The sequence below is a fragment of the Rutidosis leptorrhynchoides genome, chromosome 10 (genome assembly GCF_046630445.1).
Source record: "Rutidosis leptorrhynchoides isolate AG116_Rl617_1_P2 chromosome 10, CSIRO_AGI_Rlap_v1, whole genome shotgun sequence".
Classification (NCBI taxonomy): Eukaryota; Viridiplantae; Streptophyta; class Magnoliopsida; order Asterales; family Asteraceae; genus Rutidosis; species Rutidosis leptorrhynchoides.
In genome coordinates, this window is record NC_092342.1 from 30,477,645 (window position 1) to 30,494,271 (window position 16,627).

A 16,627-nucleotide genomic window follows, 5' to 3' on the forward strand; every position below is an offset into this window, starting at 1 on the left:
TAAACACCAACTCTTCCATCTCACTCTCTCTCTCTCGATCTCTCTTAATATGTTTCTGTTTCGAAGCACCATTTTAACACCCACATCGTTGCTCACCATTTTGATTCACCATCGATCACCCTACAACTATAGTAAACCACCATTTAATTTCTTTATATAAATATACCTATTTACATGAACATGACAACAACCACCGTTGCTTCTATTGTACCTACAACTCACACCACACGCACACCACTATACCATGATCACCACCCTTTGCCGCCACTAGAAGTTGTCTACAATTTCTGCTTGAAGAACACCATCGAGTCACCCTCACCATGAGACAACACACACATACACAAATTCACTACTTCTTCTTCAACATCACACCACCGACGACCTCTATCTTCACGTCACTGAAATCATCTCCTATCATCACCATCGACTTCCATTATAACCACCAAAAAACTTCCATGATCTACGTATTATTATCATCTATTTCTTTCTTTTCTTACCGGGCACCACAAACCAATCCCGAGCACCACTTGTGTCCTATGTTTTGTTTGTGATTTGGTTATCATCCGTCGCCATTAGACAACCAAGAACTCACTATCATAAACCATCAGCAAACCCACTTGTTTTCATTATTACTAATGTTGAAGAAGACCACCATAACCACCATCTTTAACCTCTACCTACTGCTTGCTTAAGTTCACTGTACCGACCACCAAAAACACCACCTGTTGACACATTAAATTGCTATCGTTTTCTGTTTCAACTCGCTACTTCCCAGACCCGCAATACCACCGATTGGTTACCGTTTACTGCTGCACTATCTGTCGTATTCTGTTTTTAAAACTGAACCTAAAACACTTCCCTTATGCTTCGGTTTACTGCTACAGCGAGTGATGAAAAGGATGAATATACGGTACACTATAACCATGGTGTAACAATTATGATTAAGATCATAAAAGATGATGATGATGGCAATAGAAGACGATAATGATTGAGGGATTAAATTAAGATGACGATGAGCTGTAAAAGAGATAGGGGTCGTGTATTGCTTTTGCTATAATCTCGATTTATTTTATTTTTATTTTGTCAAAACAATGATACATGATGATATAAATGACGAATGGATTGATGATAAGATAACAATGATGGAGACGTGTTTGAATACTGGGAGCCACAAAACCACTTGCAAATCGTATAGGGTTTTATTTTTATATATAACGGGCTTCGGGGTTGTGTAATTAAGTGGGTTATTATTTTGGGCCGAGGTTTTTAATTAAGATTGGGCCACAACCACATCCATGGTCCAATAAACACATCATTTCCGTTTGAGAAGAAGAAAATGCCAGATAAATTGATTATATAATTCGAATTCAGAATTTATATAAGAAAAACGTAAGTAGAGCAATGGTTTAAGAGATGTGTGGGTGAGCGGGTGGTCGCGGGTTCGAGCCCTGCCATGGGCATTTCTTTTTAGAGAGACTTTCAAAAGGGTTCGTGAATCCGAGGCCAATCTTAAACTTGATCAATGGTGTTATATGTATTTTTACGACAAAATACAGTATGGTGAGTATATAGTCCCTTTTTAAACTTTAAATATTTTTGGGCTGAGAATACATGCGCTATTTTTATAAATGATTTACATTATGGACACAAGTGACTAAAATTACGTTCTACATGGGTTTGAATCAAAAATCCCCTAGCTTGGTAACTTTAACTATTGGTTTATGAACTGGTAGGCGCGAATCCTAAAGATAGATCTATCGGGTTTTACACCCCCACCCAGATGTTGTTTTAGTAAACTAGAAGAACGGGTGTTTAGTACTTCGAGGTTAACGGAACGCACTTGATTCGGTGCACATATTATTATAACTCAGGGGTACACACTCTTGTTAAGGCTAGTTACCGGGTGCCCACTGCTTGGAATGCTTTTCATACACTTGCGAGTGTATTATGTTTATAAATATGAAATCTTGTGGTCCATTGTTATAACGCTGCTAGCATCAAACCTATATCTCACCAACTTTATGTTGACTTTTTAAAGCATGTTTATTCTCAGGTACGAATTAAGTCTTCCGCTGTGCATTAGCTCATACTAAGGACCTTACGTGGAGTCGATCATCGCAATGGAACCAAATGTTGAAGACTTCGTCCGGGAGGATAAGGTCGAGGTCTTTACATACCGGCTCTTTGGTTCACATCACAACTCGAGTCATACTCACGCTAGAGTGCTACCGGCTCTTTGGTTCACACTCTAACAATGCTAAGGTGCTACCGACTCTTTGGTTCACACCCTAACAAATTGTGCTATAGCGCTACCGGCTCTTTGGTTCACACTATAACACACGTACTATGACGCTACCGGCTCTTTGGTTCACATCATAGCACGCTCGCACATACTATGGCACTACCGGCTCTTTGGTTCATACCATAGCATATAAATAAATACGTTACATACATATGCATATAATCATTCCACTCACCTTTAACGATTTGGTGACGGTTTTATACTTCCGCAAGCTTCAAAGCAAAGTACCTAATATAATAAGTACTTCAATCAACCCACATAACTAGTTGGACTAAATACCAATAATTTCACTTATGTGCATTTAATGACTTAAATGCATTAAATGCCCCATTTTCACCAAAACCGCCCTTTAAGGGTCAAGACCATCATTAATCACTTAAAAGCTAGTGATTAAGGTCCAACAACATTAACCATTACACAATTAGGGTATTTCATACCCATATTTCCCAATTAGGTCAATCATGAAATGTCTCGTTCTTATTGATTAAAAACGTTCCATATTAATTGATTTCGTTGCGAGGTTTTGACCTCTATATGAGACGTTTTTCAAAGACTGCATTCATTTTTAAAACAAACCATAACCTTTATTTCATAAATAAAGGTTTAAAAAGCTTTACGTAGATTATCAAATAATTATAATCTAAAATATCCTGTTTACACACGACCATTACATAATGGTTTACAATACAAATATGTTACATCGAAATCAGTTTCTTGAATGCAGTTTTTACACAATATCATACAAACATGGACTCCAAATCTTGTCCTTATTTTAGTATGCAACAGCGGAAGCTCTTAGTATTCACCTAAGAATAAACATGCTTTAAACGTCAACAAAAATGTTGGTGAGTTATAGGTTTAACCTATATATATCAAATCGTAACAATAGACCACAAGATTTCATATTTCAATACACATCCCATACATAGAGATAAAAATCATTCATATGGTGAACACCTGGTAACCGACATTAACAAGATGCATATATAAGAATATCCCCATCATTCCGGGACACCCTTCGGATATGATATAAATTTCGAAGTACTAAAGCATCCGGTACTTTGGATGAGGTTTGTTAGGCCCAACAGATCTATCTTTAGGATTCGCGTCAATTAGGGTGTCTGTTCCCTAATTCTTAGATTACCAGAATTAATAAAAAGGGGCATATTCGATTTCGATAATTCAACCATAGAATGTAGTTTCACGTACTTGTGTCTATTTTGTAAATCATTTATAAAACCTGCATGTATTCTCATCCCAAAAATATTAGATTTTAAAAGTGGGACTATAACTCACTTTCACAAATTTTTACTTCGTCGGGAAGTAAGACTTGGCCACTGGTTGATTCACGAACCTATAACAATATATACATATATATCAAAGTATGTTCAAAATATATTTACAACACTTTTAATATATTTTGATGTTTTAAGTTTATTAAGTCAGCTGTCCTCGTTAGTAACCTATAACTAGTTGTCCACAGTTAGATGTACAGAAATAAATCGATAAATATTATCTTGAATCAATCCACGACCCAGTGTATACGTATCTCAGTATTGATCACAACTCAAACTATATATATTTTGGAATCAACCTCAACCCTGTATAGCTAACTCCAACATTCACATATAGAGTGTATATGGTTGTTCCGAAATATATATAGATGTGTCGACATGATAGGTTGAAACATTGTATACGTGTCTATGGTATCTTAAGATTACATAATATACAATACAAGTTGATTAAGTTATGGTTGGAATAGATTTATTACCAATTTTCACGTAGCTAAAATGAGAAAAATTATCCAATCTTGTTTTACCCATAACTTCTTCATTTTAAATCCGTTTTGAGTGAATCAAATTGCTATGGTTTCATATTGAACTCTATTTTATGAATCTAAACAGAAAAAGTATAGGTTTATAGTCATAAAAATAAGTTACAAGTTGTTTTTGTAAAGGTAGTCATTTCAGTCGAAAGAACGACGTCTAGATGACCATTTTATAAAACATACTTCCACTTTGAGTTTAACCATAATTTTTGGATATAGTTTCATGTTCATAATAAAAATCATTTTCCCAGAATAACAACTTATAAATCAAAGTTTATCATAGTTTTTTAATTAACTAACCCAAAACAGCCCGCGGTGTTACTATGACGGCGTAAATCCGGTTTTACGGTGTTTTTCATGTTTCCAGGTTTTAAATCATTAAGTTAGAATATCATATAGATATAGAACATGTGTTTAGTTGATTTTAAAAGTCAAGTTAGAAGGATTAACTTTTATTTGCGAACAAGTTTAGAATTAACTAAACTATGTTCTAGTGATTACAAGTTTAAACCTTCGAATAAGATAGCTTTATATGTATGAATCGAATGATGTTATGAACATCATTAGTACCTCATGTTCCTTGGATAAACCTACTAGAAATGAGAAAAATAGATCTAGCTTCAAAGGATCCTTGGATGGCTTGAAAGTTCTTGAAGCAGAATCATGACACGAAAATAATTTCAAGTAAGATTTCCACTCGAAATAAGATTGTTATAGTTATAGAAATTGAATTAAAGTTTGAATATGATTATTACCTTGTATTAGAAAGATAACCTACTGTAAGTAACAAAGGTTTCTTGATCTTGGATGATTACTTGGAATGGATTTAGAAAACTTGGAAGTAAACTTGCAATCTTGGAAGTATTCTTGATTTTATGAAACTAGAACTTTTGAAATTTATGAAGAACACTTAGAACTTGAAGATAGAACTTGAGAGAGATCAATTAGATGAAATTTATAAAGTGTTTGTAGGTGTTTTTGGTCATTGGTGTATGGATTAGATATAAAGGATATGTAATTTTGTTTTCATGTAAATAAGTCATGAATGATTACTCATATTTTTGTAATTTTATGAGATATTTCATGCTAGTTGCCAAATGATGGTTCCCACATGTGTTAGGTGACTCACATGGGCAACTAATAGCTGATCATTGGAGTGTATATACTAATAGTACATACATCTAAAAGCTGTGTATTGTACGAGTACGAATACGGGTGCATACAAGTAGAATTGTTGATGAAACTGAACGAGGATGTAATTGTAAGCATTTTTGTTAAGTAGAAGTATTTTGATAAGTGTCTTGAAGTCTTTCAAAAGTGTATGAATACATATTAAAACACTACATGTATATACATTTTAACTGAGTCGTTAAGTCATCGTTAGTCGTTACATGTAAACGTTGTTTTGAAACCTTTAGGTTAACGATCTTGTTGAATGTTGTTAACCCATTGTTTATTATAACAAATGAGATGTTAAATTGTTATATTATCATGATATTATGATATATAATATATCTTAGTATGATATATAAACAGTTAAATGTCGTTACAACGATAATCGTTACATATATGTCTCGTTTCGAAATCATTAAGTTAGTAGTCTTATTTTTACATATGTATTTCATTGTTAAAACACTTAATAATATATTTACTTATCATTTAACATAATTAACCAAGTGTATCAATATCTTAATATGATTCATATGTACCTAGTAAGACGTTGTTATAACGATAATCGTTATATATATCGTTTTCGAGTTTCTTAAATTAATAGTCTCATTTTTATGTATATAACTCATTGTTAAAATACCTAATGAGATACATACTTATAATAAAATCATGTTAACTATATATATAACCATATATATGTCATCGTATAGTTTTTACAAGTTTTAACGTTCGTGAATCACCGGTCAACTTGGGTGGTCAATTGTCTATATGAAACCTATTTCAATTAATCAAGTCTTAACAAGTTTGATTGCTTAACATGTTGGAAACACTTAATCATGTAAATAACAATTTCATTTAATATATATATAAACATGGAAAGGTTCGGGTCACTACAGTACCTACCCGTTAAATAAATTTCGTCCCGAAATTTTAAGCAGTTGGAGGTGTTGACGTATCTTCTGGAAATAAATGCGGGTATTTCTTCTTCATCTGATCTTCACGCTCCCAGGTGAACTCAGGTCCTCTACCAGCATTCCATCGAACCTTAACAATCGGTATCTTGTTTTGTTTAAGTCTCTTAACCTCACAATCCATTATTTCGACGGGTTCTTCAATGAATTGAAGTTTTTCATTGATTTGGATTTCGTCCAACGGAATAGTGAGATCTTCTTTAGCAAAACATTTCTTCAAATTTGAGACGTGGAAAGTGTTATGTACAGCCACGAGTTGTTGAGGTAGCTCCAGTTGGTAAGCTACTGGTCCGACACGATCTATAATCTTGAATGGTCCAATGTACCTTGGATTTAGTTTCCCCCGTTTACCAAATCGAACAACGCCTTTCCAAGGTGAAACCTTAAGCATGACCATTTCTCCAATTTCAAACTCTATATCTTTTCTTTTACTGTCCGTGTAGCTCTTTTGTCGACTCTGGGCGGTTTTCAATCTTTGTTGAATTTGGATGATTTTCTCGGTAGTTTCTTGTATTATCTCTGGACCCGTAATCTATCTATCCCCCACTTCACTCCAACAAATCAGAGACCTGCACTTTCTACCATAAAGTGCTTCAAACGGCGCCATCTCAATGCTTGAATGGTAGCTGTTGTTGTAGGAAAATTCTGCTAACGGTAGATGTCGATCCCAACTGTTTTCGAAATCAATAACACAAGCTCGTAGCATGTCTTCAAGTATTTGTATCGTCCTTTCACTCTGCCCATCAGTTTGTGGATGATAGGCAGTACTCATGTCTAGAAGAGTTCCCAATGCTTGCTGTAATGTCTGCCAGAATCTTGAAATAAATCTGCCATCCCTATCAGAGATAATAGAGATTGGTATTCCATGTCTGGAGACGACTTCCTTCAAATACAGTTGTGCTAACTTCTCCATCTTGTCATCTTCTCTTATTGGCAGGAAGTGTGCTGACTTGGTGAGACGATCAACTATTACCCAAATAGTATCATAACCACTTGCAGTCCTTGGCAATTTAGTAATGAAATCCATGGTAATGTTTTCCCATTTCCATTCCGGGATTTCAGGTTATTGTAGTAGACCTGATGGTTTCTGATGTTCAGCTTTGACCTTAGAACACGTCAAACATTCTCCTACATATTTAGCAATATCGTCTTTCATACCTGGCCACCAAAAATGTTTCTTAAGATCCTTATACATCTTCCCCGTTCCAGGATGTAATGAGTATCTGGTTTTATGAGCTTCTCTAAGTACCATTTCTCTCATATCTCCAAATTTTGGTACCCAAATTCTTTCAGCCCTATACCGGGTTCCAGTCTTCCCAAATATTAAGATGCTTCTCCGATCCTTTGGGTATTTCATCCTTTAAATTTCCCTCTTTTAAAACTCCTTGTTGCGCCTCCTTTATTTGAGTAGTAAGGTTAGTGTGAATCATTATATTCATAGATTTTACTCGAATGGGTTCTCTGTCCTCTCTGCTCAAGGCGTCGGCTACCACATTTGCCTTCCCCGGGTGGTAACGAATCTCAAAGTCGTAATCATTCAACAATTCAATCCACCTATGCTGCCTCATATTCAGTTGTTTCTGATTAAATATGTGTTGAAGACTTTTGTGGTCGGTATATATAATACTTTTGACCCCATATATGTAGTGCCTCCAAGTCTTTAATGCAAAAACAACCGCGCCTAATTCCAAATCATGCGTCGTATAATTTTGCTCGTGAATCTTCAATTGTCTAGACGCATAAGCAATCACCTTCGTCCGTTGGATTAATACACAACCGAGACCTTGTTTTGATGCGTCACAATAAATCACAAAATCATCATTCCCTTCAGGCAATGACAATATAGGTGCCGTAGTTAGCTTTTTCTTCAATAATTGAAACGCCTTCTCTTGTTCATCCTTCCATTCAAATTTCTTCCCTTTATGCATTAATGTAGTCAAGGGTTTTGCTATTTTGGAGAAATCTTGGATGAATCTTCTGTAGTAACCAGCCAATCCTAAAAATTGACGTATATGCTTCGGAGTTTTTGGGGTTTCCCACTTTTCAACAGTTTCGATCTTTGCCGGGTCCACCTGGATACCTTCTTTGTTCACTATGTGACCGAGGAATTGAACTTCTTCCAACCAAAATGCACACTTTGAAAACTTAGCTTACAGTTTTTCTTTCCTCAATACTTCTAGCACTTTTCTCAAATGTTCTTCGTGCTTTTGATCATTATTTGAGTAAATAAGTATGTCATCGATGAAAACAATGACAAACTTGTCAAGATATGGCCCACACACTCGGTTCATAAGGTCCATGAACACAGCTGGTGCGTTAGTCAATCCAAATGGCATAACCATAAACTCGTAATGACCATAACGCGTCCTAAAAGCAGTTTTTGGAATATCATCCTCCTTTACTCGCATTTGATGATATCCAGAACGTAAATCAATCTTCGAATAAACTGAAGAGCCTTGTAGTTGATCAAATAAGTCGTCAATTCTCGGCAGTGGATAACGGTTTTTTGATGGTAAGTTTGTTCAACTCTCTGTAGTCAATACACAACCTAAATGTACCATCCTTCTTCTTGACAAACAAAACAGGAGCTCCCCATGGTGATGTGCTTGGTCGAATGAAACCACGTTCTAATAGTTCTTGCAGTTGGCTTTGTAGTTCTTTCATCTCGCTGGGTGCGAGTCTATAAGGAGCACGAGCTATTGGTGCAGCTCCTGGTACAAGATCTATTTGAAATTCAACAGATCGATGTGGAGGTAGTCCCGGTAATTATTTCGGAAATACATCGGGAAATTCTTTTGCGACAGGAACATCATTGATGCTCTTTTCTTCAGTTTGTACTTTCTCGACGTGTGCTAGAACAGTATAGCAACCTTTTCTTATTAGTTTTTGTGCCTTCAAATTACTAATAAGATGTAGCTTCATGTTGCCCTTTTCTCCGTACACCATTAAGGGTTCTCCTTCTTCTCGTACAATGCGAATTGCATTTTTATAACATACGATCTCTACTTTCACCTTCTTCAGCCAGTCCATGCCAACTATTACATCAAAACTCCCTAACTCTACTGGTATCAAATCAATCTTAAATATTTCGCTACCCAGTTTAATTTCTCGATTCCGGCATATATTATCTGCTGAAATTAATTTACCATTTGCTAATTCGAGTAAAAATTTACTATCCAACGGCGTCAATGGACAACTTAATTTAGCACAAAAATCTCTACTCATATAGCTTCTATCCGCACCCGAATCAAATAAAACGTAAGCAGATTTATTTTCAATAAGAAACGTACCCGTAACAAGCTCCGGGTCTTCCTGTGCCTCTGCCGCATTAATATTGAAAACTCTTCTGCGGCCTTGTCCATTCGTGTTCTCCTGGTTCGGGCAGTTTCTAATAATGTGGCCCGGTTTTCCACATTTATAACAAACTACATTGGCATAACTTTCTCCGACACTACTTGCTCCGCCATTACTCATTCCGACACCATTTGTTCCTTTCGTTCTGTTAACCCCTGGTCTGTAGACCTCACACTTTGCTGCGCTATGACCATTTCTTTTACACTTGTTGCAAAATTTGGTGCAGAACCCCGAGTGATACTTTTCACACCTTTGGCATAGCTGCTTCTGATTATTGTTGTTGCGGTTGTTATTGTTGTTGGGATGATTGTTGTAGTTGTTGTTGTTGTTGTTGTTGTTGTTGTTGTTGTTGGGTCGTTTGTTGTAGTTGCGATTGATGGGATAATTGTTGCAATTATTATTGTAATTGCTGTTGTTGTTGTATTGGTGATTCTTATCACCATTTTCCTCCCACTTTCTTTTGACTTGCTTCACATTGGCCTCTTCAGCCGTCTGTTCTTTAATTCTTTTCTCAATCTGGTTCACTAGTTTGTGAGCCATTCTACATGCCTGTTGTATGGAGGCGGGCTCGTGTGAACTTATATCTTCTTGGATTCTTTCTGTTAATTCTTTCACAAACGCGTCGATCTTCTCTTCCTCATCTTCGAACGCTCCCGGACACAATAGGCACAATTCTGTGAATCGTCTTTCGTACGTGGTAATATCAAATCCTTAGGTTCGTAACCCTCTAAGTTCTGTCTTGAGCTTTTTGACCTCGGTTCTGGGACGGTACTTCTCATTCATCAAGTGCTTGAATGCTGACCACGGTAGTGCGTTCGCATCATCTTGTCCCACTTGCTCTAGATAGGTATTCCACCATGTTAACGCAGCACCTGTGAAGGTATGCGTAGCGTACTTCACTTTGTCCTCTTCAGTACACTTACTTATGGCAAACACTGATTCGACCTTCTCGGTCCACCGTTTCAATCCGATCGGTCCTTCGGTTCCATCAAATTCCAAAGGTTTGCAGGCAGTGAATTCTTTATAGGTGCATCCTACACGATTTCCTGTACTGCTAGATCCAAGGTTATTGTTGGTATGTAGCGCAGCCTGTACTGCGGCTATGTTTGAAGCTAGAAAAGTACGGAATTCCTCTTCATTCATATTCACGGTGTGTCGAGTAGTCGGTCTCATTTCCTTCAAAATAGTCAAATGGAACAAGTTAATCAAACAGAATATTAAGAGTAGTTAATAGTATTTCGTAGCATAATATGAACTCATTTATAAAAGCTTTTTCTTCATATTAACGTTTTATAAGTTTAAATTCGGGTAGTACCTACCCGTTAAGTTCATACTTAGTAGCTAATATACAATTCAACTACTATAATTCTATATGAAAAACTGATTATAATAATATTTCACGTTCAAACTTTTATACAATATTTTACAAACTTACAACACCGCTTATTTTACATAAAGCATGAAATATAGCACACAATAACTTTGATACAAGATAGTTGTGTAGATAATTTTAGCTAGTACACAAGTCGTTCAGCAAAGGCAATAAAGACACGTAATTCATACGTCCAGAAACAAGTCATGCATTCTGATTTTACTAGGACTACTTCCCATCCTTGGTCTTGTGGAACATAACCGTTATGGCCGTTGATAAGACAGCGTGTTGTAACATCGTCAAAGGGACGAGGGTTACGTAATGACCAACAGTCTCGTAATAACCTAAAAACCTCATTTCTCACCCCAATTACCGACTCCGTCACTTGTGGGAACATTTTGTTTAATAGTTGTAGCCCGATGTTCTTTTTCTCACTTTGGTGAGAAGTGAACATTACTAACCCGTAAGCATAGCATGCTTTTTTATATTGCATGTTAGCCGCTTTTTCTAAATCATGAAGTCCTATATTCGGATACATTGAGTCAAAATAATTTCTTAACCCGTTGCGTAAAATAGCATTTGGGTTCCCCGCAATATATGCGTCAAAGTAAACACATCGTAACTTATGGGTTTCCCAATGTGATATCCCCCATCTTTCAAACGAAAGTCTCTTATAAACCAAGACATTCTTGGAACGTTCTTCGAATGTCTTACAAACTGATTTCGCCGTAAATAGTTGTGCCGAAGAATTCTGACCGACTCTAGACAAGATTTCATCAATCATGTCTCCGGGTAGGTCTCTTAAAATATTGGGTTGTCTATCCATTTTGTGTTTTTATACTTATTAATACAAGCAATTTTTACATATATCATAAAGCATAAGCACACTATATTACATATATTACATCACACGAATACAACTATCTTATTCCAACTCGCTCGTTTCTTCTTCTTCTTCAGTTTTTGTTCATTTTGCCAAGTTTCTAGGGATATATGATGTTCCCCTAATACGAGCTGTCGTTTTCCACAACGGTTTAGAAAAACCTGGTGGTTTAGAGGTTCCCGGGTCATTGTTACAACTTAAGGGCTTCGGGGGTTGACGATACATATAAAGTTCATCGGGGTTGGAATTAGATTTCTCTATTTTTATGCCCTTTCCCTTATTATTTTCTTTTGCCTTTTTAAATTCAGTTGGGGTAATTTCTATAACATCATCGGAATTCTCGTCGGAATCCGATTCATCGGAGAATTGCTAATCCTCCCAATATTTTGCTTCCTTGGCGGAAACACCATTGACCATAATTAACCTTGGTCGGTTGGTTAAGGATTTTCTTTTACTTAATCGTTTTATTATTTCCCCCACCGGTTCTATTTCCTCCTCCGGTTCCTCCTCTTCCGGTTCTGATTCTTCTTCCGGTTCTGATTCTTCTTTCGGTTCTTCTTCGGGAACTTGTGAATCAGTCCAATATATATTCGACTCTTCGTTATTATTAGGTGAGTCAATGGGATTTGTGCTAGAGGTAGACATCTATCACACAATATCAAACACATTAAGAGATTAATATATCACATAATTTATACATGTTAATAATATATAGTTTCCAACAAAAATGTTAAGCAATCATTTTTAGATAAAACACGGTCGAAGTCCAGACTCACTAATGCATCCTAACAAACTCGATAAGACACACTAATGCAAATTTTCTGGTTCTCTAAGACCAACGCTCGGATACCAACTGAAATGTCCCGTTCTTATTGATTAAAAACGTTCCATATTAATTGATTTCATTGCGAGGTTTTGACCTCTATATGAGACGTTTTTCAAAGACTGCATTCATTTTTAAAACAAACCATAACCTTTATTTCATAAATAAAGGTTTAAAAAGCTTTACGTAAATTATCAAATAATGATAATCTAAAATATCCTGTTTACACACGACCATTACATAATGGTTTACAATACAAATATGTTACATCGAAATCAGTTTCTTGAATGCAGTTTTTACACAATATCATACAAACATGGACTCCAAATCTTGTCCTTATTTTAGTATGCAACAGCGGAAGCTCTTAGTATTCACCTGAGAATAAACACGCTTTAAACGTCAACAAAAATGTTGGTGAGTTATAGGTTTAACCTATATATATCAAATCGTAATAATAGACCACAAGATTTCATATTTCAATACACATCCCATACATAGAGATAAAAATCATTCATATGGTGAACACTGGTAACCGACATTAACATGATGCATATATAAGAATATCCCCATCATTACGGGACACCCTTCGGATATGATATAAATTTCGAAGTACTAAAGCATCCGGTACTTTGGATGGGGTTTGTTAGGCCCAATAGATCTATCTTTAGGATTCGCGTCAATTAGGGTGTCTGTTCCCTAATTCTTAGATTACCAGACTTAATAAAAAGGGGCATATTCGATTTCGATAATTCAACCATAGAATGTAGTTTCACGTACTTGTGTCTATTTTGTAAATCATTTATAAAACCTGCATGTATTCTCATCCCAATAATATTAGATTTTAAAAGTGGGACTATAACTCACTTTCACAGATTTTTACTTCGTCGGGAAGTAAGACTTGGCCACTGGTTGATTCACGAACCTATAACAATATATACATATATATCAAAGTATGTTCAAAATATATTTACAACACTTTTAATATATTTTGATTTTTTAAGTTTATTAAGTCAGCTGTCCTCGTTACTAACCTACAACTAGTTGTACATAGTTAGATGTACAGAAATAAATCGATAAATATTATCTTGAATCAATCCACGACCTAGTGTATACGTATCTCAGTATTGATCACAACTCAAACTATATATATTTTGAAATCAACCTCAACCCGGTATAGCTAACTCCAACATTCACATATAGAGTGTCTATGGTTGTTCCGAAATATATATAGATGTGTCGACATGATAGGTCGAAACATTGTATACGTGTCTATGGTATCTCAAGATTACATAATATACAATACAAGTTGATTAAGTTATGGTTGGAATAGATTTGTTACCAATTTTCACGTAGCTAAAATGAGAAAAATTATCCAATCTTGTTTTACCCATAACTTCTTCATTTTAAATCCGTTTTGAGTGAATCAAATTGCTATGGTTTCATATTGAACTCTATTTTATGAATCTAAACAGAAAAAGTATAGGTTTATAGTCGGAAAAATAAGTTACAAGTCATTTTTGTAAAGGTAGTCATTTCAGTCGAAAGAACGACGTCTAGATGACCATTTTAGAAAACATACTTCCACTTTGAGTTTAACCATAATTTTTGGATATAGTTTCATGTTCATAATAAAAATCATTTTCCCAGAATAACAACTTTTAAATCAAAGTTTATCATAGTTTTTTAATTAACTAACCCAAAACAGCCCGCGGTGTTACTATGACGGCGTAAATCCGGTTTTACGGTGTTTTTCGTGTTTCCAGGTTTTAAATCATTAAGTTAGCATATCATATAGATATAGAACATGTGTTTAGTTAATTTTAAAAGTCAAGTTAGAAGGATTAACTTTTATTTGCGAACAAGTTTAGAATTAACTAAACTATGTTCTAGTGATTACAAGTTTAAACCTTCGAATAAGATAGCTTTATATGTATGAATCGAATGATGTTATGAAAATAATTACTACCTCAAGTTCCTTGGATAAACCTACTGGAAATGAGAAAAATAGATCTAGCTTCAAAGGATCCTTGGATGGCTTGAAAGTTCTTGAAGCAGAATCATGACACGAAAACAATTTCAAGTAAGATTTCAACTCGAAATAAGATTGTTATAGTTATAGAAATTGAATTAAAGTTTGAATATGATTATTACCTTGTATTAGAAAGATAACCTACTGTAAGTAACAAAGGTTTCTTGATCTTGGATGATTACTTGGAATGGATTTAGAAAACTTAGAAGTAAACTTGCAATCTTGGAAGTATTCTTGATTTTATGAAACTAGAACTTTTGAAATTTATGAAGAACACTTAGAACTTGAAGATAGAACTTGAGAGAGATCAATTAGATGAAGAAAATTGAAGAATGAAAGTGTTTGTAGGTGTTTTTGGTCGTTGGTGTATGGATTAGATATAAAGGATATGTAATTTTGTTTTCATGTAAATAAGTCATGAATGATTACTCATATTTTTGTAATTTTATGAGATATTTCATGCTAGTTGCCAAATGATGGTTCCCACATGTGTTAGGTGACTCACATGGGCTGCTAAGAGCTGATCATTGGAGTGTATATACCAATAGTACATACATCTAAAAGCTGGGTATTGTACGAGTACGAATACGGGTGCATACGAGTAGAATTGTTGATGAAACTGAACGAGGATGTAATTGTAAGCATTTTTGTTAAGTAGAAGTATTTTTATAAGTGTCTTGAAGTCTTTCAAAAGTGTATGAATACATATTAAAACACTACATGTATATACATTTTAACTGAGTCGTTAAGTCATCGTAGTCGTTACATGTAAACGTTGTTTTGAAACCTTTAGGTTAACGATCTTGTTGAATGTTGTTAACCCATTGTTTATTATAACAAATGAGATGTTAAATTATTATATTATCATGATATTATGATATATAATATATCTTAGTATGATATATATACAGTTAAATGTCGTTACAACGATAATCGTTACATATATGTCTCGTTTCGAAATCATTATGTTAGTAGTCTTATTTTTACATATGTATTTCATTGTTAATACACTTAATAATATATTTACTTATCATTTAACATAATTAACCAAGTGTTTCAATATCTTAATATGATTCATATGTACCTAGTAAGACGTTGTTATAACGATAATCGTTATATATATCGTTTTAGAGTTTCTTAAATTAATAGTCTCATTTTTATGTATATAACTCATTGTTAAAATACCTAATGAGATACTTACTTATAATAAAATCATGTTAACTATATATATAACCATATATATGTCATCGTATAGTTTTTACAAGTTTTAACGTTCGTGAATCACCGGTCAACTTGGGTGGTCTATTGTCTATATGAAACCTATTTCAATTAATCAAGTCTTAACAAGTTTGATTGCTTAACATGTTAGAAACACTTAATCATGTAAATAACAATTTCATTTAATATATATATAAACATGGAAAAGTTCGGGTCACTACAAATCATTAGCCCTTTGACTAATTTAAAGTCAACACACCCATTTCGGGTTATCTACTAACCCATCTAACACCCATTTACTAATTAACTAGGTATGCTAGTGATTAACTAACCAATTAGAACTCATAAACATCAATTAACCTTTTGAAACCCTAGGTTAGTTACCATTGAGTCTTTATGACTCCATTTTACCCAAGAACACCCAAAATCACCAAATATGGTTTTATGTTCATCACTAACTCAAACCCTAACCCTTACACAAAATTAAGGTAAGGAAATTAAAGTTAGAACTTACCACTACAACCAAAATGAAGCTAGAGATGAGATGAACAGCTTTAATGCACGCGATTTGACCCGAAAGCAACTTCTTCCTCTTGGATTTAAGCTTTCTCACTCAAGAATCGAAGTCTCTCTCTAGATTTAAAGTGATAAGGATAAAGTAGTTGAAGATGGAGTTA